At 35.9% G+C, this 22,495-nt stretch overlaps 1 protein-coding gene across 2 annotated transcripts in view; it reads right to left on the bottom strand.

The window, feature by feature from the left end:
* LOC129775208 (uncharacterized) overlaps nucleotides 1–22,495 on the bottom strand; it is a 300,127-nt gene that overhangs the window by 152,833 nt on the left and 124,799 nt on the right. The window contains exon 1 of one of the 2 annotated variants that reach the window (XM_055779604.1): nucleotides 14,757–14,812. The exons of the other annotated variant lie outside the window; for it this stretch is intronic. The gene's annotated coding sequence lies outside the window, so the exon portion shown is untranslated. Of the gene's footprint in view, nucleotides 1–14,756; nucleotides 14,813–22,495 lie in introns of those variants that run through there. 2 annotated transcript variants of the gene reach the window in all.

Genomic DNA, 22,495 nt, shown 5'->3' with positions numbered 1-22,495 from the left:
CTGGGGTTTTATCGGGATTTATGAAAATAGCGTGAGTTTCATTTCGCAATCCGAGCATGTGTGATTTGATGAAATTCTATAATTCATTGCACAGATTAAAAAAGCTCGCCGATGATGCGCCTGGCTTTAGACGAATTGAGGTTACTTGTGCAAATGCGAACGGAGCCCAATCTGTCATTTAAAAATTTGAATAAATTGGTTCTATTTGAAAAACGAACGACGGTTTAATTATTTCGAAATTGATCTTTGCTCGTAAGTGGAAATGGATTTTCAGGCAAAATAACGCATTTCCATATCTTATATCTATATAAATAAAAATGTAAGGCAAAATCTGTTGGTAAGCGGAAAACCCGAAGAAGGGATGGTCCGATTTTAGCCTTCTTTATGTTGTTGTATTCGTCTCTTTCCGTAGATCAATATGGTGGAAGAGAAAAACCGGAAAATTTTCGGTGAACTCTGAAGGAAGGAAGGGAAGGAAAATTCGGAAAATTGAATTTCCACATGTTCTACAATTAGCTAAGCGTTGTTAGTCCATTTGATGTTGTCGCTAACTAAATTGATTTTTGTTCGAAAGTGGAAAAGGATTTTCAGACGGAATAACGCATTGCTATATCTTCTATCTATATAAACAAAAATGGATGGCCAAATGTGTTGGTTTGCCCTAGACCCGAGGAAGGAATGGTCCGATTTGAGCTGTCTTTATTTTGTAATATTCTCATAACATGTATTCCATGCAACGGAGAAACATGTTATTTCCAAATCCTTGAAGAATCTTGAACTAAAATTGCATCTGAAAATAATTTTATTTTATAGGGACGAATTTTTGTAGAAGTACTAGACAATTTATAGTAAAAGGAAATTGTAAAGGGTCAAAGGGTAATCAATTAATGAAGAGTTCAGTGATTGGACTCACTAACGTTCACTTAGTAAGAAAACGTGGATGTTTGAAAGTATTCAAATCAAAAAATCTATTTTGGGCGGGACGAAGTTCGTCGGGTCAGCTAGTGATAAATAAAAAAATGATGTGGTTTTAGGTAGTTGTCAGCATACGTACATGGTTAAAAAAAATCGGAGAGAATCGCAACAAAATCTGTCATTTCTTGGCTGATTTTAGTGTGGAATTGCTCTGTATGTTATTTTTTTTTGTGTGAGAAAGATCAGAAATGAATCAAACATAAAATTGGGGGTCTCCGTAGCCACATTGGTTGCGCGTTCGCTTAGTAAGCGATCGATCGTGAGTTCAAAACTCAGGGCCCTCATTGACCATCTTTGTGTTGTTACACAGAATAGCTACGTCCACGCAACAATCATCAGCGATGGAGATCGATCCACGGTCGAAATAAGATCGATTCATCCATACAACTGCTCTGCTCTGCCAGACACATCGGGCTACTGTTCTATAAATTACTCAACAATGATCAAACAACTGTCTCCGCTGTCCGGTGGTCCAACTGGATAATGGAAGAACAGAAATAATACCCTAAATGGCTACTGTGTGAATGTACCATATGTAATGGTATAGAAGGAATACTGGCGAATGGCAACTGTGTAATGTGCTATTTATAGATATGATAACCATGTGACATGTACACGATTAAAATTCGGCTGTGTTACAGCTAAAATGCTAATGAGCCTTAAATAAATAAATGGGATAAAAAAAAACATAAAATTCTTCTTTCATATTCAAAACACGAATAATAGAAGACAAACTTGATTTTGTATTAGGAATAGGGACCGCATAAAAAATCGCATTAAATATTGTACTAAACTTCACCAGTAGTTTAAAAAAAAAGTTTTCGCTACACAATTTGATAAAAAAAAACTTGTTTTGCGGTGGATAGGAACCGGTTTTATTGTTCAAGTCCACCCTGTGCTCTAGAAACTCAACCTCATGTTTTTACTTCCGCTTTACTTGCGGTGCGAATCTCTTTTTAAACGCTCGACTACCTTCCTGTTACTATTTCTCTTTATCTCTCTCACTTTCTTGCCCTTTGAAAGTAACTATAATATGATATATGCGACAAGCATCGGCATAAAATTAAATACCAAACTCATATTTCATCACACAGTCCCGTTTTCTGATTTCTACAAAGTGCAGATGCACTGGATGGGATAGATTTGTTTGATAGTTAGTTTCATGGAATATATTTATTATTTTATTCATTGTAATGTATTATTATGAAGTGCCCTAATTGATTCGCGCAAAAATCTCGTGAACTGAGCAATAATTGTGAGTAAAAGAGCTTGTTTCTCCGATTCCGACCATTCAGAACGCGAGATTTACGTTGGGATAGTGGTTGGGATTTTTTGATTGTTCGATAGTTAGTTTCATGATATATATTATTTTCATCAATGCTATAAATTGTTATGTAGTACCTGAATCGAATGACGCGAAGTTTTCATAGATTCATCATGAAATGACATCATTAATTTATCAATGCGATCGAATTTGGTTGTTTTATTTTATGCCCCCAATATATTCCCGAAACACGTAGTCCTGCGTCAAAATATCGATTTCATGTCCGCTTTTTGATGCAATCTATTATCGGTATGAAGGCCACAATATACTAACTCATACGTTTATTTGAATCCCAAAGAAGTATGAAAACTTGTCATAGAGAATACGGAAAAGTTTATAACATCTTTTGAAGGATCTAAGGAACATGCTTCTTAAGGGGGTATTCTAGTGTAGAGGCATAAATTTCGGACATTGTTTCAAAATCCTAAAAAAAAATTAAACAAATAATATTTTTAATTTATATCATTATTTGTTTACAGGGAAACCTGTTTCTGTACGGTTCGTTTTCGCGTGATTCCTTGTTTGTGCGATTCTTTTGTGCAGTTTTATTATGACATTGGGTCTTGAATCACACAAACTAATCGCACAAATAATAATAACGCAACTAAACAGTCACACAAACGAAAAATACCACAAAAAGCATATTCTGAATCAGTAAAGATGCCGCTATCGCCCGAACCTCCGACAAGTCAAAAACATGTTTTGTTACCGTTTTAAGAAAAAAAAAAACCATTTAAAACGTATTTTCACGTTTCTCGATTTAAAAAAAAAAGATTTTTCATTGGTTTTATTGAATTGAGAGATGCATTCAGTTTGTATTCATATACATTCGACATAAATCGGCTCAGTAGAACTTGAGATATTGTGTACTGGTTTACTAGTACACTAATAGTTCAGAGTTTTCACATCACTAAAATGGCTATAATTCGGTAAATAATGGGATTTTCGAAAAGTATATTCTTGAATGTCTAAACTTCAGAAATATGAAGAAAAATGTTTTTTGATTTTTTTTAAATTTCTAAACTACAAAACTCCTTTAAGGCAGTATTCTAGTCTAGAAATTTGAAAAAAATCAATTTTTTTTTCTTTCACAGTTCTGTATTTTAGGCATTCAAGAATATACCCTAGAAAGGACTCATCGGAAATATTATTATTAACCGAGTTAGAGCCATTTTAGTGATGCGGTATCTAACCTGGTGCGGCCATAAAAATGAACTTCAAACGCGTTTTTCACGAAACTAGTTTTTTTTCAAACTGGCATACACGATATCTCGAGTTCTACTGAAACGATTCATGTCTAATTTATATGAATACGATCTGCAGCCATCTCTCTATCGCATGAACCTATAAATTTTTTAAAATTTCACTAGTTTTAAAACATTCGAAAACGTGAGAAAAAACGTTTTAAACCGCATTTTGTTTTTCAAACGACCACCATTTTGTCAAAAAAGAAATTTTTGACTTGTCCGAGGTTCATGCGATAGCACCATTTTTACTGATTCAGAATTTGTTCGATTTTTTTCTGTTTCAGACAACCAGGTTGGAATCGTGTACGCCATAGCACAACTTTTTTTTAACCCTCTCATTTCATCAGCTTGTAACTATTCTAGTTATGATTATTTAATCTCCGTTCAATTTTTGTTTTATTGTTAAAAGATAGATGAACAAATAATGATATAAGGGATAGTAAAAATATTCTTTGTTTTATTTTTACGGAGCTCGAAAAAACGTCCGAAATTAGTGTAGACACTAGAATACCCCATTAACACATTTAGGATCGCACGTTTTGGGGGCAAACTTGAATGCTTCATTTGTTCAGACTCCACGAATGAGATCGTTTCCTCCGATGAGGATGAGACGAAGGCGAGCCATCGATAGGCCTTGTTAGATTCTTGACAAACCAAGGATTTAACCTTCAAGTGTAGAAAACACGGGTTATTTTGTGATCCTACTGTAACAGACGGAACGCGAGACACGAGAAAACTCGTGAGCGGGCCGCAATGTATTAACAAGCGACTAAAAGAGCCAGCGATCTCGATCCAACAAACTAAAAATTAAAACATCTACAGGGGATCCATGATCGAAGACATTTAATTTACGGTTTGCTTTTATAGCTTTTATAATGAAATTCTGAAAATTTATCTGCTTATGTATTGACTACAAGTCATTGGATCTGCCATAACAACATCCGTTGACTTCGAGTAATGGTTTTCAATATGTGGATATTCAAGGAAAATCTTCCCCCTCAATGATCCTCCCGCACTGAATGATTATTTTCATAATCACACATATTTAGATGATACTGTATCAAGTTGAATTATGTATTAGGGTCTGTGCCCAAGAACAACACAAGCTTTGATTGTCCGTACAAATTAAATTTAATTAATTCAACATTCAAGACGATGGCGCTGAAAAGAACCGTTTGTCAAAGGAATTAGTATTTTTAGAACGGGTTGTAAGTGTAGAAGTAGTAGAAATATTCCGGAACCATAAAGCAAAGAAGAATGATCTGTGGAGGAGATCTGGCGTAGTGGTAACATCCATGCCTCTCACGCTGAAGGTCACGAGTTCAATTCTCACTCCCGACATTCTTCCAAAAATGGAATTAAAAGTGACGAACCAACCAAATGAGTTGAAAGTCACTATAATACAGATAAAAAAAAGTAGAATGACCAAGTAGATTTGAGGAATTGAAGATAACCCGCATCACCTGCCCAATAATTTTCATTTCTATGGAGATAAGGTCAAGATCCCGACCCGCCGAAATATCACGAACTGGTATATATAAGTGTACCTTCCAAACCTCGAAAACGGCTATCATTTTAGTTCTTTTACAACAAAATTCTCTGCGTGACCAAACAACGAGCTCGTTTTCATGATATCCTCGATCACAATCGTTTTCAGCAAAACCACACGATCGATATGCGCATTGAGCACTGAACGATTACACATCAACCTGGAAATCATTCGAATAAAAATTCTATCAACATTAAACTTCAAACCAGGCAAACATCAAAACTTTGGGAACAATAGGGTATAACCATCTTCCAAGATCATCCCCGTATTATTGATCCTGCCGTCTGTAGAGTGTTTATTGGCAGCAGATGTAGAAAAGTCGTAATACGAATCGATTCCCTTTCTCGAAAAAAATCTTGTTGGAATTATGCAATTCTGATACTTTTTTTGTTATAAACGTAAATAAATTGGTAAGTTCGCAGACGAATAGCAATCCAAAATGATCGTTGATTTTCATCGGCTGTGTATCTATGACAATACGTGAGAAACAATATTGCTGTGTTTCATAGACATTTTTTTCCGTAAGTTTAAGTTTTTTTTTAATGTATTGGGACTCTATGCAAAACATAATGAATATATTTTGAACAAATGTTTTTGCTTGGAAATCTATCCTATTCTCAGAACACATATGAGAAAACGCATATGCATTGAACAGGACGACAGAGTAAGAATCACTGTCCGAAGAATTTGCCACTTGTTTATTCAATACCATCAAATAACCTGAAAAGATATTTTGGGAAGGGAATATCGAGTGAAAGTTTAAGGCAGGACATCACGTCGGGGATTTGCAGAAAATGGGTTACAAAATTGTCGGTCAATAAAAAAGCCTGAACTCACTGTTGTGATGCGGACCAGAAGTTTAAAATGGGCTGAACGGTGCCAACACTGGATGCCGAGAGATTGACAAACTGTCTGATACATCAAATTTTTCTGTGAATGAATAAAATAGTTTGCGGTCTGGTTTATTTCACCGATGCGTCATCTATTCAAACTTTCTTTGGAGTATACATCTGAATTGTCGACGGAAGTGATCGCTCCTTTCTATTCATAAGTCATAATAGGTGGCAACCCTGACTCGATCCTCTGTAAATCGATGTGATAAAAAACTAGGTATAAGGTTTAGTATTAGCTACCAAGCGATTTTAAAAATATTATTGTTACATTATTGCACTGCACAAACATTGTCACCTGAATGCTAGGGACACCCCATCGATGATCATCCCTGCCTTATACTAATAACAGCCTGCAATAAAGGCTACCATAAGTCATATAGTCATATGAGCGCTTCAAACCAGGAAAAGCCACTGTGGAATTGAGATTATTAATGTGGAGCATTCGTGGCCACAGACAAGCCTCATACTTCGCTCCTCCGATGGGAAAGTACGTGGAAATGTTTGCGGGGACTTTTTTGCTGGTACCATTGCTGTTGTTGTTTTTATTTTTGCGCTTGTTGTCTCTCGAAGGTTCCTTCCCAATGTGCCAGGAAAGATTTAGTAGGTACACAAACAGAGAACTCAGCCAGCGGTCGTTGCGGGAGTTTTCATTTTTGAAGCATGAAAGCAGCAATGATTTATGGGATTTATGGGTATGTGCGAGAGGAAGGTCTCGGGTGACATTTACGGAATAACGGGCCAGGCTACCCCGAAAGGCCGTGTGGTGCAACAGTTTTGTTAATTACGGTAGGTGGCTGGCGGGGAGTTGTTTGCGAAAAGGTCAAATCCCGGTCTCAAATTGCGTGGTTATCATTTTTACCGGTGCGGTTCGTGAGGTTGGATTGACTTTTTATATCCAACTGACGATAAATATGCTAAAACGGATGACAGTGGCATGAAATAATTCACATTTTGCCATCGCAACCATACAGAGAATCGCATTATGGAAAACCGTTGCGGAGCAATGATGTGCGAGACAGCGGGTGAAAACCCTGATGAAAGCAGAGTTGAACTACATTGAAAAAATCATATTTTTTTCTCAATTGAACAGTTCTAATATGAACAGAAGCAGAAAACGGCAATGTTCACCTGAAAAAAATGTAAGGAGTGCAGAAGGAACAAGACGACAGTATGAAATATAGATCTTTTCACAAAGTTAAAAAAAAGCGCTGACTAAAAGAAGATTGTGAAGATATTCTCTACTGAATTCAATGCAAAACGTAGAAAAAAAATTGATTTAATAGTGCGCGATAGACGCTCCAATGCTGCAGTTTTTTAAATGCTTCTGTAATTAGAATCGATTTGGAATCGTCACCTCACAGAATGAAGCTGTCATTGTTCTCACCTTATTTCTATCTTCTTCATACATGGCTGTGTAGAGACACAAAGTGTTAGTTTACAAACGTATTGAAAGTTAAACAAATTTCCAAAAATAAAACACTTCAGCAAATATTTCACCTCCCTTCAGCTCATCCACACCTCATGAACCTCGCCCCAGCTGTTGGGGCGGAAAATGAAGAAAAATGATCCCACTTTTAATTACCAGTACTTCAGCGTTAGTCCGCCCATTCGCTAGCATTATACTCCCCGGCATCGGGCAGAGGGTGCCTCAGGAGGAACCAGTCTCGGAACGGATGCTTGCGCTTCGGTTGCTGCTGGGAACGATGATGGTGATGATGTTGTTTTCAAGCGCTAATCTAGTGGAAAGGTTCATTCCGGATTTAACAGCTTGTTTGTAGTAATTTGCTTGTTTTCTTTTTGTTTTCCGCTCGCTTGGCTCAGTAGTCAGCTTTCCTGCGTTGACGAGCTGCAATCTAGCTTCATTTGTGTCGACATTTTCATCTCAGTTAAGCTATCCGGGCTCAATTTATTGAGTGACCCAGAATACACAGCTGTTTACCACTGCGGAACGACAGACAATCAACATGTTATTAATTTTAGAGCAGTGCCAGGGCGAGCAACAGCCTATTTACAGTGGGGCAGCTGCCTTGGGTGGATTTTTTTTTAATTAAACATATCGAATAATGAGAGGGTTTTCAAGCTTTTGGAACACGCTTCTGAATGTTTATATATGACTACATACGACATCAGGTGTCATGGTTACGGTAATCGAGAAGTTAAATTCAATTGATTTCTTGGGATTGATATTACATAATCATGCTTTAGCCCTACGATTCTACATAAGGAGTGTATCGAAAAATGATCTCAGATTTCCAAAAATCAAAAATATGCGAATAGGTTGTTGAAAATTTTGGTTAAACATGTTCTATTATTTCTTATAGTGTTGACCAGTGGCGTCGAGTGAAGCTTTCATTCTGCACCCTGGATCATGTACCCGGGGGCGGTTCGCACCCCCCAGTCGACGCCCCTGGTGTTGACAGACAGAAGAGTGAATAATTAGTAGATTTATGTAGAATGATCGTACCTCGGATTTGACCTCCCACCATACCGTAAGCATGATAATGTTTGCATTGTCAAAATTTTAAAACAATTACAAAAATTTCGGCTTCGATTTTTCATTTATACAAAAGTGGGATGTTGCTAAGAGTCTTTAACTTTGTTGATCATCGATTTTTTATTTTTATTTTTTTCATATTTCTAGACTAGAATTCTCCCTTAAACTTCGCATATCAGAAATCTAGATGACCTTTCGAAAGGACCCATGTTTTTTTGTAATTTTATAGCAAAACTCTAAAACTTGATGACCAACAAAATATTAAATGAAGAATGAAGTAAATTCAAAATTACTGAAACTACACTTAAAAAAATTATTTTAGAAATTATTATTCATTTTTCTGCAAAATGTATTGTTTTAAATATATGATCTATTTATTCATTTTTCATAATTAAAAAAAAAGCATTTTCGAGAAAAATGATTTTTTATTTATTGAATATTTTTAAGAGTATTGTTTTCAAATGTTCCATATTATACAAGAAAATAATAATATAGTTGACTATATTTCATTATTTGACCAATATTTTTAAGTCTTACAGTTTTTTCAGTTGGACATTTTTGAAATTTGAAGTTTGTTTGTTTTTAAACTTTGAATAAACAATTCTTAATCAACAACTGTAAGATCTGGAAATATTTGATGGAAGACTGAAATGTAAATAAATTTGAACAAGTTTTCCATTTGAAAATATCAAAATGAATTTTGAAAAAAATGTAGTGCAAAGCAAAGCATTCGAAACACAATCTGATATGGAACAGTGGTGGTAAAAGTTGACAGATATGGTAGACAATGTCACTGTGCAGAAAATGATAAGAACTATTCAGTGAAAAGTTTGAAAGTTCATCAGGAATGCAAAAGAATATTTTTTCTTGTATTTGTTCCTCAAATCTTAATGAAAAACTTGCAAAAAATATCTTTACAGATTATGTGCCTTCTTTCCTCATCGATAAATCGGAAATTCCATGCTAAATTCTAAATTCTAAATGGAAAAGATTTTAGCATAACAATCGCGAGTACGTCACTCTCACTCTCAGGTGACACTTTCACCTGGTTTTATCCTTGCACAAGGACGAAGCTTAAGCTCCAAATGTATCATATTTTAAAAACGTGTTGTAAAACTGTATTTTTCAAATTTTGAGAAAAATATATAAATAGCCATACAATAACCAACGAGTCATCCATACATCATAAGAAGGGCACTTGCACGGAAATGTAATTTCTTCAAAGAAAACATGAAAACATGAAAAGCTCTGCTCCTATAGAAGTACCTCTCTTCCGATGTTTGACTTCTTGGTTCTTGCTAATCATACAATTGTTTAGAATTTGAAAAAAACACATCTTTGAGAAAAATATTTTTTTATTTTTAAAATCATTTTTTTTGCAGTGTGAAAAAATCATATTCTTTTCATATTCATTATTTTTCAAACTTATTTGATTTGACTGGCTGTAGGAAAAAGTGGCTTACGATTCAAATTTTTGCTTGTATTTGAATTATTTTCCGCTGTAACTCTGGTTGCTCATTTTGGTCGAAACCATTTCATTCTGAGAGTATGCAGAGCACACTGTATTCCTGGTACATTGCGATGAAGTGCTCCTCTAATTTACTCCAAACTTTGGAAAATAGACTAGAAAAAAACGGCAAAACTTATCAATACGTTCACAAATGTTTGTAAAAATAGTTGAATCGTGGATCGTGAATCATTCTACTACTTTTTCCATTGTGTATTCTGGGAGGCGATCTGGCGTAGTGGTAACATCTCACGCAGAGATCACGAGTTCAATTCTCTCTCTCGACATTCTTCCAAAAATGGAAGTAAAAGTGACGAACTAGCCGAAATGTGTTTGAAAGTGACTATAATAGAGTAAACAAAATTGTGTATTCTTATTGCTTAATAAATACTTAATCATTTATTTTTCATTAAATATTCAACGTAACATAATTTGTTTGCAAACTTTTCGGAAGCAATGGTGGTTTATTTATATTGTAAACATATTTGAAGAATGTCGCGAACAGGTTAGCAGCTTTGAGAGAAGTGCAAGTAGGGATCCCAAGAAATTTCACTGCGTCGATACCGAACTTTATGATCAAATTGTGGTCTCTCAAATGTCAAATGTCTTGCGCAGTTAAATATTTTTATATAGAGCTTTGAGTGCAATTTTTTTAAATTGCTCAAATTTCAATTCTTCACGAAAGTGTACATTTTTGGAAAAAAGTAATGCAAGTGAAAAATTAAATCTTCGTGTTCCTATGTCTATTCTCAGCCACCAAACCTTTTTTACCATGCAGAACTGTAGTCAAAAACCAGGACCTTATTTTGAGGGACTGTGTTGAAAGATGGCACACGAACGAGAGTTTTAGAATAAATAATATATAATTTATTTCATTTTATGCAATTTTTTTTAATTTTTTTTTTAAATTTTAAAACACATTACTTAGTAGATACATATATAAAGTTCACAACGAAATGAAAAAATCTTGTTATCTTTCATTATCATACAGGGTTGGTCATTTAAAGTGGAAGCATCTGGCAACCCCATAACTTTTGACAGAGATGTCAGATTAACAGATGTCATACCGCGTTGGAAGCGTCATTTCAGTACAATTTTAACCATGGAACAATACACACCTAAACAACGCACTGAAATTGTTCAGCTGTACATTCAAAATAACTTCTCAATTGTGTTAACTAAACATGCGTGGAAAAATAAAAATAAAGTTAAAACATCGCCTGGAGACAACACTATACGTCGATTATATGCCAAATTTATATCGTCTGGTAGTGTTGGTAATGCCAGACATCTGTCCAGACAACGACCAAGACGTTTCGACGAGAATATTGATGCCGTTCGAGCCAGTGTTGCAGAGACTACATCCACATCAGGTCGCCATCGTTCGCAAGAGTTTTTATTGCCATTTGTTCGTGAAAATGAATTGGACAATTACTGGTTCCAACAGGACGGCGCTACATGCCATACAGCGGCTGCCAGGACCAAATTATTGCGCGAAATGTTCCCCGGAAGATTAATATCGAAAAACGGCGATTATGACTGGCCACCGAGATCACCTGATTTGACGCCTCCTGACTTTTTTTATGGGGATATTTAAAATCCAAGGTATACACTGGTGAACCAAGGACCCTGGCTGCGCTGAAAGACAATATCCGACAAGAAATTGCTGCCATATCGGCCGAAACATTGGGCAAAGTTATGGAAAATGCCGAAAAAAGGGCACATTTTGCGGTCAAGGCCAGAGGCGGTCATTTACGAGATATCATAATCAAAAAGTAGTTAGAACAAATCTCCTTGGACCAAAATAAATGAATTTCAAAAAAAAAATTTTAAAATTCCACTTCTTTACTTTGCTATTGCAAAAACAAATCCTTCCACTTTAAATGGCCCACCCTGTACAAATTGTGCATCACTGCTTCACTGCGACCAGTATGGCACCCATGTCCAAATTGAATACGACCGCAAAGGGTTAACATGCAACTGTGTATCTATATGAAGATTATCATTATTTTGACATTTTTATACAATTCTGGTACATAGTCATGATTTGCAACTAGAGTATGCATTTTGCATGATTTATTTAGAAATGAAGAAAATTCTCTTACACCAAAACTTGAGCAAAGCGGTTCAAGGAGGATGATGACGGTCCACGACTAGGAGCTCCATTCATACTGACTTTTGGAAGAAGATTGTTTGGACCGATTAGAGTAAGTTTGAGGTTGAAAAAAAAAGAATGTAATGAAAAAACCTGAAATCTGAGCTATCCAGCCTACTCAAGCAACAGTTAAACACGGTGGAGAATCGTTTCTTGTGAGGAGTTGTTTTTCTTGGAATGGGGTGGACAATCTCGTCAAGATCGATGTATGAAAAACTGCTGAATCCTGCGTTAATGTCTTTGAGGAAAACTTTAAGCCGTCACTCAGGCAAATGAATATAAAAGCTATATCTTCCAACAGGACAATGATCGCAAGCACACCTTGAAGGTGCGCTATTTTCAGTCCAAATATATTAAAATGCTTGAACGGCCATCCCAGTTCACAGACCCCAACCCCATAGAGCATCTATGCACAATACTGAATGAAAAAATCCAATGAGTTGGAGTTTTATGTAAATTTGAAAATGAATGCAAACAATGGCTTGTTTACATCCTTTCCATTGTATAGAAAAACGTCCAACGTCCAAAAAAAAAAAAATCATGAGAAAGAATTTTGCCTAATGCTGTTTACTTTTTTCTTTCCAACACTGTGCATAGGATATTTGGTAACTTATCGAGAAGCACTTGATCAACTTGATAAATCTTCACAAACTGCTTTATGATTAGTTCTCTGACACCAAATTGCTAGATTATTTACTTCCGTAGCAATTTCATTTTAAACATCTTAAAAAACCACGAATTGTACCATTGTGTTTACACTAACAAGTATTTGAAAAAAAAAAATCAGGCAGCTCAAACTTTTTATTGTCAAATACGCAGAACAAGCATGAAAGGAAAGTTTGAAAATTCTTGAAAATGAAAAACAGATTGCGTTGATTTTTAAATATAGATGTTTTTTTTTCTCAAATATTTATTTCACGTATCCACGTGGACATTGGACATTATACCCCTACCCCCCTTACCGTGGACAATCGTGGACATTTTCGTAACCCCTACCCCCCTAAAGTTGTCCACGTGGTATTACCTTACAGGTCGGATTCGATATACAGTCTCTGATTTCTTTTCACTGTATATAATCGAATCCTGTTTATAATCGAGTCAAAAAAAAAATGATTCGTTTTTTCTGAATGTATTTTTTTGAATATAAAAGATTATTTATTCATCCCCTTCAAGTCAGAAAACACCTTTCTCACATGAAAAAAATAAATTTAACCAGCTTCTCTCAGTAGGTAATAGACGATCATATTTGATGAATAAATCCTTCTCAACTCCTTCATTTCTAAATTTGACTGCAATATCGATATGAACAGTTCCTGGTGAAAATTTAAGCAAAATCTCCAAAAATAACGATTTTTACTCCATGCCACTAGGTAATTTTCATATAGTCCAAGTCCAAGAGATCGATAGTCATGCGAAAATTTTTTGTCATCAGTTAATGTAACACCTTGGTATGTATTCACTCCATAGCACAATTAAATCAAGAATTTTTCATCAGTATCCGCATCTTTATTCATCATTTATGTATAGAATCATAGATTTTCCATTATGATTTGGATAAAACAGTTCTGAATCGTCCGAAAATAACTGTCGTACTCCTTCAAGTGGCAGGCCAGTCTATTTACTAATAGGTATCAAAACAATTATTTACTGTTGACAATTCGAATTCAGTTCAGTAAACGAACAGATCAGACACTCCAAATGGTCGTATTATTTCCCTTGCTTCAGTATTCTACTGAAAAATCTGTGAGTATGTTTCTAAATGGGGCAGTAGGATTTTTTGAAATCATAATTGCTGGAAGATTATCTGGCACACAACTATGTTCAGTCATCAAAGAAGCAGCATTTAATTCGTCAATAGTTTATAATACTCAAGAGATTCAATTTATTTCCCTGGAATAGTTTAATCTTGGTTTTATCCAAAGTTAAAAAAAATAGTCATTAAACATTTTCACAAATGACTATGTTATTTAACGCTTTATTTTCATTATTTTTAAGTTCAGCATTGTCCATTCGTACGTGTTATTTCGTTCAGATTTTTCCATATTTTGGGCCTGGAAATTTTTCTCAACATCTCTTGGGACAATTACAGGAGTAGAAGGAGTGTTAAAGAAATGTTCCAGTAGAAGATTTTCCCAGCATATCGAGCAACTTATAGCAATTCTGACTACTATTTCAAAAATAAAATATTTTGAAGAAGATTTTGCATAGAGAGTGCATGATAGTCTTATATAAGCTACTTACATAGTGGCTGTGGGCTATTGTGATACCGGAGGGTATCTCTTCTGAACAAACCAAAACATCTCCGGTGTTCGTTAGCCACATCAAACTCAGGAATATTAAATCTAATTTGTTTTTCCGCCAAAACTCAACCAATTTCCTCGGTATATAACATTTCTTAAAGAAAATTTTCTAACTTATCATGTTAAAGACCTATTCCGACCCTTTTATCTAGCTCTGTGAATGCTTTATAGTATTCCGATGGACGCGGGAAACCACTCTATTTATTTTATGATTAAAGAATAACACAATTTTCCCATTTTTTCTACAAGCAACCATAAATATGATATGAACATATTAATTTAAAGACATAATTCTACAAGCACATAAATCACCTTCGTTCTTTCCTTTGTGAAACGACTCGCCAATGTCCAACTCAGTATTGAAAACTGTTTACCTGGAATGAAAAGAGAAAACACCAGTTGAAAACATTCCACTACAAATATTTTTCATCTGTAATATATAAAATATCTATACTGAAGACTGCACACAAAAGCTGTGCGCTCGGAATCACGGAAAATAATCGAATTTCAGCACCCAATCAACCACATTCAACAAGCGAAGTGTTTCGGATGAATGGACAGTGGAGCGTGTCGTTCTCATCGGAGGTGATCGGAAATGAAATTGAGAATCGAATCAGCGATCGTATTTTCTGGTAATTAGTTTTCATCGGAACAATGTCGGCTCGCCGGAGACTGTTAAGCGTCGACAGCGACGCTCCGTGAAGTGTGGCTAAAGCTCGCAGCAATGCTATGTAGACACTCTACTGGGAGGACAAACAAAAAAACAGATACTATATTTATAAACAAAATCATCCACACAAGCACCGCCAGGAAGTATCGCCCACTCACAGCTAGCCGTCATCCTGGTCGTTTGCAGGAGAGACCAGGTTCCCCCTTTGCTATCTTGTCTCCTGTATTCAACGTGTGTTGGCGATGAGGATGATGCACTCACCAGACTGCTTCACACGAAAGGATGATGAGAACTGCTGCACCCGAGTGCAAGTGATTCTAATCCTGCAGGTAGCGATGAGGTGATTTGAATGCAAATTTTGTCCTGCCGCTCACGATGCGCTATTCTGTGGCACGATGAACAAGCGCACATACACATACACACTTCAACGAGGTAATGAAGCATACTTAATGAAAGTGGATGCTTTATCCAACCCTAGCCGCATATGGCCTGGGTTTGTAGCATTTCCGAATAGGTGGTGTTGAGTTGCAAGTAACCTTGTTATCACTCATTAGATGCGTGACGGTGATTCACTAGCGTCGAAGTGGAAGTTCCACTTTATATTGCTACGTGTGTAGCCTTGATCAAGAAAAAAAGTGTCCTCGTAGGCTCGAGAGCTTTGAAACACATCAAATGGTGCAATGTGACCATGAACTGAATAAACAAATATATTCTAGATGGATGTTTTACGCAATCGCCTAATTCAAGCATAATTTATTATAATTGATTAATTAACAAAATCCCATAGCTCATTTTTCAAATAACTCCATAAATAAATTATATTCTGATAATGAGTTTCCCCGGCATTGACTGCACGTTGGTACGCTCGGGAAGGTGTTAACTGGTCGCTCCGAGGAAAGTATAAAAAAAGTAAAAAAAGCATTTGTATAACAAATAAATACATTTGTTTTTCTCCCTGATTCAGTCGTATTTGGCACCCCCTCTGTTTCGGCCAGATTCCACGGAATACACCATCTGCGTCCGGGCCATCATCAGCGGGGTCCCGGTTCCAAAATGCGCAATCGACAGCTGGCTAGCTGACTAGCTAGTTAGGAGTGGGATGCCATCCACCCCCGCTTTCGGATGGGAAAAATGTTTCCCTTTTGAACCTAGGTTCGCAATAACTGGCGCTACGTGAGATGACGGTGGGACTGTTGCTGATGCTATGCGCGGGGGCGTTCTAATTTAGCGATTTCCAGTATAGATTAGTTGCATGAATAAAAAATGAAATCAACAAATCGACAGCGCAAACAACGAGAGCACGCTACAGTCGCCCCCGCACCGATGCAAGAGCCTTGCCGACGCCCGAATGACGTTCTACGCAATAGTGGCGTTTGCGATCAGAAGGGCCAGATTTTGAGGTGTTTTGTACACATAGATTTATTGGAATAATGATCAAAAAGCCTCAAATTTATTCATTTTTTGTACAACGTAATTTTAAATGAACTAAATTTCTTGAAAACTTTTATACTATCACCATTTTTCGAGAAATTTGAAACTTTCAGTAAAGTTTTTTTACAGGTAATCAAAATACGAAAATTTAATTTCATTCTTTGAATAATGTAAGTAATAGATACTATGAATGCAAAAAAAAAATCACGATATCAACGGTTAGAAAGCTCAACCGATTCAGCTTTGGTCAGAGGTGTTCGCTTCATTGATTCCGATTGGAAGAGTAAAAACAGTCGCGTGAAACAATCTCATATTGATTTGTATCTTTATCTTTTTTTAATAGATGTATGAACATTAGGGTGGCAGAGAAAATGGTCATGTTAAATTTCAATAACCGACCATGTACATTTTGTTTATTGGCCCAAAAAAATGACATGTGCAAAAAATCAGCTCAATCAGCCATGATTTAGGGGTACCTCAAAGTTCTCAAAGTTTTGATTTTTGACGTGGGACTACGTCTAACCGGAATATATGGGGGGTAAAATGAAAACATAAACACTGAACATGCAGGAAAAAATGCAAGATTTCGAATGCTTATAACTCGTACATTTTCTACTGGATCGGATGTTTGCATTAATTGATAGGGAATATTTCTACGCATCTATAGCGATTAATAAAATGTTATTTTCCATTAGATAAATAATTGAATAACTGTAAAATGTTAAGCGTTATCTGAACTCTCAAACTGCCTCGTTTTGATTGGCCCGCTTTACGGTTTCCCCAACACAGACTTCAAAACCAAGCAGTCTTGGGGAAATCTGAATTGTAAATACATGAAAGTAGGGGGACATTTGTTCTCTTCTAAATGTGTTCCCTAACACAGACTTCTAAACCAAGCAGCGTTGGAGAAATCGACATTACAAATACATGAAAGTAGAGGGAGCTTTTGTTCCCACCGAAATGTGTTTCCCTAACACAGACTTCAAATCCAAGGAGCGTGGGAAGTTGGCATTGCAAATTCATGCAAGTCGGGGACATTTTTGTTCTGACTAAAATATGTTTACTCAACACAGGCTTCAGAACCAAGGTGTCTAGGGAAATTGGGATTGTAAATTCATGCAGGTCGGGAGTATTTTTGTTCCGACTGAAATCTGTTTACCTATAAAGACTTCTAAACCAAGGTGTCTGGAGTAATCGGCATTGCAAATACATGCAAACTGCGAGTACTTTTGTACTCGCTTGCTATTGTGCAGACTAGAGTGCGTTTCCAGAATTCTGGAATATTTTCCGCAAGCCATTTCTGCGTTTTTTAGCAATAGCTGCTCTTTTCGACACGTTTACGTGTTGAATTATATCGTTTACACTCATTCCGACGCGAAGAAAATAGACTACAGAACAATGAATATTCTCTTGTTTCGCCATATTTCTTTCGATGACAGCTGTTATTTGTTTACGGATACCTAGAAACATTGCATATCCATTGCTGCCAAATTTGTTATAATCGTACTACACAGGACTGATATACAACTACAGCGCGGACTCGATTATATACAGTCTCTGACCCCTTTTCACTGTATATAATCGAGTTATACATTTTTTTTCTTATTCATTTTTAATGCATGTATTATTCGTTTTTTGAATAAAAAAGAAGAATTTGATTCTTGATTCATCCCCTTAAAGTCAGAAAACACCTTTCTCACATGAAAAAAATTAATTTGGTAGACGATCATATTTGATGAAAAAAATCCTTCTACGCATATGTTCGAATTTCGACATAACAGAGTTATAGGCCTTGTTTCAAACGTTGTTACCTCAAACGGGCTCTACATTAAAAAGTACGCTACGGAAGACAATTCTGTTTCTTTCACTTGAAAGATAAGAAAATTTAGTACAGAATATAGTAGTGGAACATTTAAATTAGTGGGTTCTTATAACATTTTGGAAGTGAGAAACTTAAAAGTTGATAATATTTAATGTGTTATTATTAATTTTATCCTAAAAATTGATATTAAACTTGATTATTTCTATCAATTAAATTGACGTTCTCTAACCACTCTACAACTTGTTTTTAGGCACCCAACTTCTATACTTCTTAATTTGGCTGCAATATCGATAACAAACAATTCCAATTAAAATCATCAAAAATCACGATTTTTACCCCACTGTACATGTAATAGCCACTTAAATTTCGCCTTAACGTTGAAAGGTTACATTTTTGCTTGAAATAAGTCATATTGAAATAAAAAAAAAAAGAAAAAAAATCAAACTGTATAGAATCGAGTCCATAATTATATATAATCGAATCACATATTATCAAGTCTGTATATAATCGAGTCCGACCTGTATTTGAATTTCAGTGCAAAATTACTGCATGCACCCTGTATATTAGTATATTGATTTTTCGGGTGAAAAGTTCGCTGAAAGCATTGGCTCCCTTATTTCCTCATTTTTGTGGTCTGTTTTCTTTGTCATTTGCAATTAAAATCACTGTTGGAGAATCGCGCGGACCCTTTATTTTTAATTTTAGGTTATGATTTCTATGCTCATGATTTTCTTTGGCGGCCATCTTAGCAATCCCTTGGTCTGACCCCCCTTTCGTCGAAAACTCTGAAGTGAGTGTGAAAACTGTCACTGTTGATAGAAAACGAGAGAGTCGAATTGTTCATTATTCTTCTTCCTGAATGGCACTAACGTTCCCAGTGGAACATTTGCCTTCCCAACGTAGGTATTATTCGCGTCATTTTTATTAGTAATACTTTGTTAATATTTCTATGCCGGATAACACGTATTCTGAAGTGGCAAGCTCTAGAAAACGCGTGACCACAGTGCAAGTCGGGAGAAATTTCTTTGATGAAAAATCCCCCTGCCAGAATGGGAATCGAACCCAAATCCCCGGTATGATAATGTGGGACCGATAAAATCCGTATTGTAAAATTCGATTGAGTCCGAATTACCCGACCGAAACGCAAAATTGCTTTTGGCAATCCGTTCGATGAAAATCCAATCGAGTTGTGCAAATGTGGCAACAATACCACCCAATTGAACATAGACGACATTGAGCTTCATGATCCATTTTTGTGAAGCAAAAATGGTGATGGATTTTCGGGTGAAATAATCACATTTTTTGAACAAAAATTCTTATATAATTTATATTATGAATTAGGATTAGCCTTATTGTATCAAATTTTCTTGAATAGCACTAACGTTCCTAGAGGAACATCGCCGTCTCAACGTAGTATTACTTGCGTCATTTTTATTTGTACTTATAGTTGAGATATTTATGCCAAATAACACGCCTTGAATGCATTCTGAGTGGCAAGCTCTAGAATACGCGTGACCACAGAGCAAGTCGGAGGAAATTTGTTTAACAAAAAATTCCCCCGACCAGGAAGGGAATCGAACCTGAACCCCCGCCATGTTAGTTGTGACGCTAACCACTTGGCCACGGGATCACTGCTATCGTATCAAAAATGTGTTCTATTTAACCCTTTGCGGTCGTATTAATTTTCCTTGAAAGAGATCCTCTTATCTTTCCATGCTAATAATATTTTGTTTATACTGAGTACCGTTATCAATTTTTCATAGAAACTTCGAATCAATTCGTGAACAGCTTCACTAGACATCTTTGTATCTTTGGAAACTCATATTTTCAAAAATTTAAAAGCAGTTCCTTACAGTTCAATATACTGGTTTTCGAAATAACTGGTCAAATGTTTTATAAAAATGTGTTTTTGCATGTTTGGACAATTTGCTACCAATGAGTAATATATCAGTTCAGACCAGTTAACCTTCAGTGAGTCGCTTAATAACGTCGACTGAGATTCGTCTGAACTCTGTGAAACCAAACAAATTCTGATCCGCAATACCATTGCACAATGGTCCAGGAGATGCATTTATGTAGAAATTAGCATTTAGAGCTCGACGGTTATTCTCTAGACAAAAACTGTCTTCTACAAAGTTGTTACATATGATAGAGCGCTCATTTTTATGTTATCAAAAATAGGGTGACCAAAATTGTCGACGAAATAAAAAATATAACTTTCTTATCTTTATAGATAGAGGTAAACATAGTTCAACAATGTTGTAGTCCCAGTTATTTTAGCCGTATGTGTTCGAACAAAGTTTTTTTTATCTCTTGAAATAACCAATATACCGCATTTTTTCTATGTTGCGTTAGGGTCACCATGAAAAAAAACGGTTTTTATACTCTAACTTTTAAATTTCAAATTCTACCTACAAACTGTCGTCAAAAGATTTTTAGAACATACTAAAACGAACATTTTGCGATGCAGAGCTTGTCAATATCTCAACTTTACTCAAAGTTATTGATATTTCTTCCCAAAAAATACGCTCTCTTCGATTACTTGCCATTCTTTCTGGGGCAGACATGAAAAATGTTTGTTCACGGAATTTGAAAGAACAAATTCCACTCAATATAATATGTGATTTTCGAAGATATGTTATGTTTTGTATTTGAGTAAATTAAAATTGAAATCATGAGTTGATGGACAATGGAATAAATGTGAAAATAGACTCAGCACAAATCCCGGTACGTTGGCCAGCTGCTCTCGAAGAAGAACCAACGACCGTCGACAAACATGGAAATTACGATGCGACGAGTTGTGGATCATTTTGAAACGGGATAAATTTGGAATGAAGATGATATATGATTTCAAAATAGTTCCAATATGACCATGAGTCGTTTGGTATCGCGAACCGGGGATGAAGCAGAACCTTAATCACCCAATTCGCGAATATGAAGCAGCCGAAGTTTACTATTTTTAAAATGGGGGAACGCGATGGTTAACTCGTCGATACGTGAAATGGTTTGTCAAATCCTGAGCTGTAGAGCCGGGTGAATTAGTAATGGTCACGGAACCAGTGAAGTGAAATCCTATCGAAGTGATTTGGAGCCATTAATAGAAAAAACACGCGTAAAGAACTTTTTATTGAAGTGTATTGAAGTGTATAATTTTTTATTGATGTCTATATATTATAGAAGTAGTACAGTATCGATGAAACGAGTTTGGTCGAATCAAAATGCATGTAGTTTGGTATAAATGTTTATCTTGATCTGTTTATTCTTGTTATTTTTTTTAGTAGATCAATCAATATTCTACAATGAAAAATATTCATATAAGTTAACGAGTCTCACAACTTGTACTCGACTTCTCGGATTGAGAGTTTGGGGTTCTGCTTGAAAGTGTTGACCTCTTTTCTCGCCGTTTCAGACTTCCTGGTAGCCGATAAACATTCACCGATCACTTAAATCACAATGTCAGAATGTGGGATTTTTGCGTTCCGCGGGCAGAGTTTTTAAGCGATGCGCCTTTTGATGGGACGTCATTTTTCGAACTGAAGTGCAAACGTGAGAACTAAAATTGAGAACTCACGCTACTCACACACACAAATAAAATTGATGGGTGATATTTGAATTCACACCCAAAAAAAGTACCCAGAGAAACTTTCGCCAACTCAACGTAGCGTTGCGTCATTTTTATTAGAACTTAGTTGAGATTTATTATGCCAAAAAACATACATGTCTTGAATGTCGATGGCAAACGTTCAATGTCTAAAAAACTGATCATCTAATTCAACCGCTCAATCCAATGTGGCATATTCCCTGAAATATGGAAGAATTTATTAATTTTTTCAGTTTTCAAGAATAGTTGTAAAAGGATGTTGAAATCTACAGAGGGATTGCTTGCTTATGTGCGACTTCAAAATTATTTGAAATAATTGTACCAGATTGTATTTCTCATGCCTGTAAAAGCTACATAGTCCAAGAGCAACATGGTTTTAACCTAAATCGATTCACATCCACGAACTTGGCCATTTAAACAACTTTGATTATCCGGGCTCTAAAGCCACGCCAACAAAACGATGCGATATATACGGATTTTTCGGCAGCCTCCGATGCCATCAATCACCAGATAAGAATCGCCAAACT

The sequence above is a fragment of the Toxorhynchites rutilus genome, chromosome 3 (genome assembly GCF_029784135.1).
Source record: "Toxorhynchites rutilus septentrionalis strain SRP chromosome 3, ASM2978413v1, whole genome shotgun sequence".
NCBI classification, from domain to species: Eukaryota; Metazoa; Arthropoda; class Insecta; order Diptera; family Culicidae; genus Toxorhynchites; species Toxorhynchites rutilus.
Note: the sequence above shows the minus strand (reverse complement) of the source record. Positions and strands in the feature narration are given on the sequence as shown.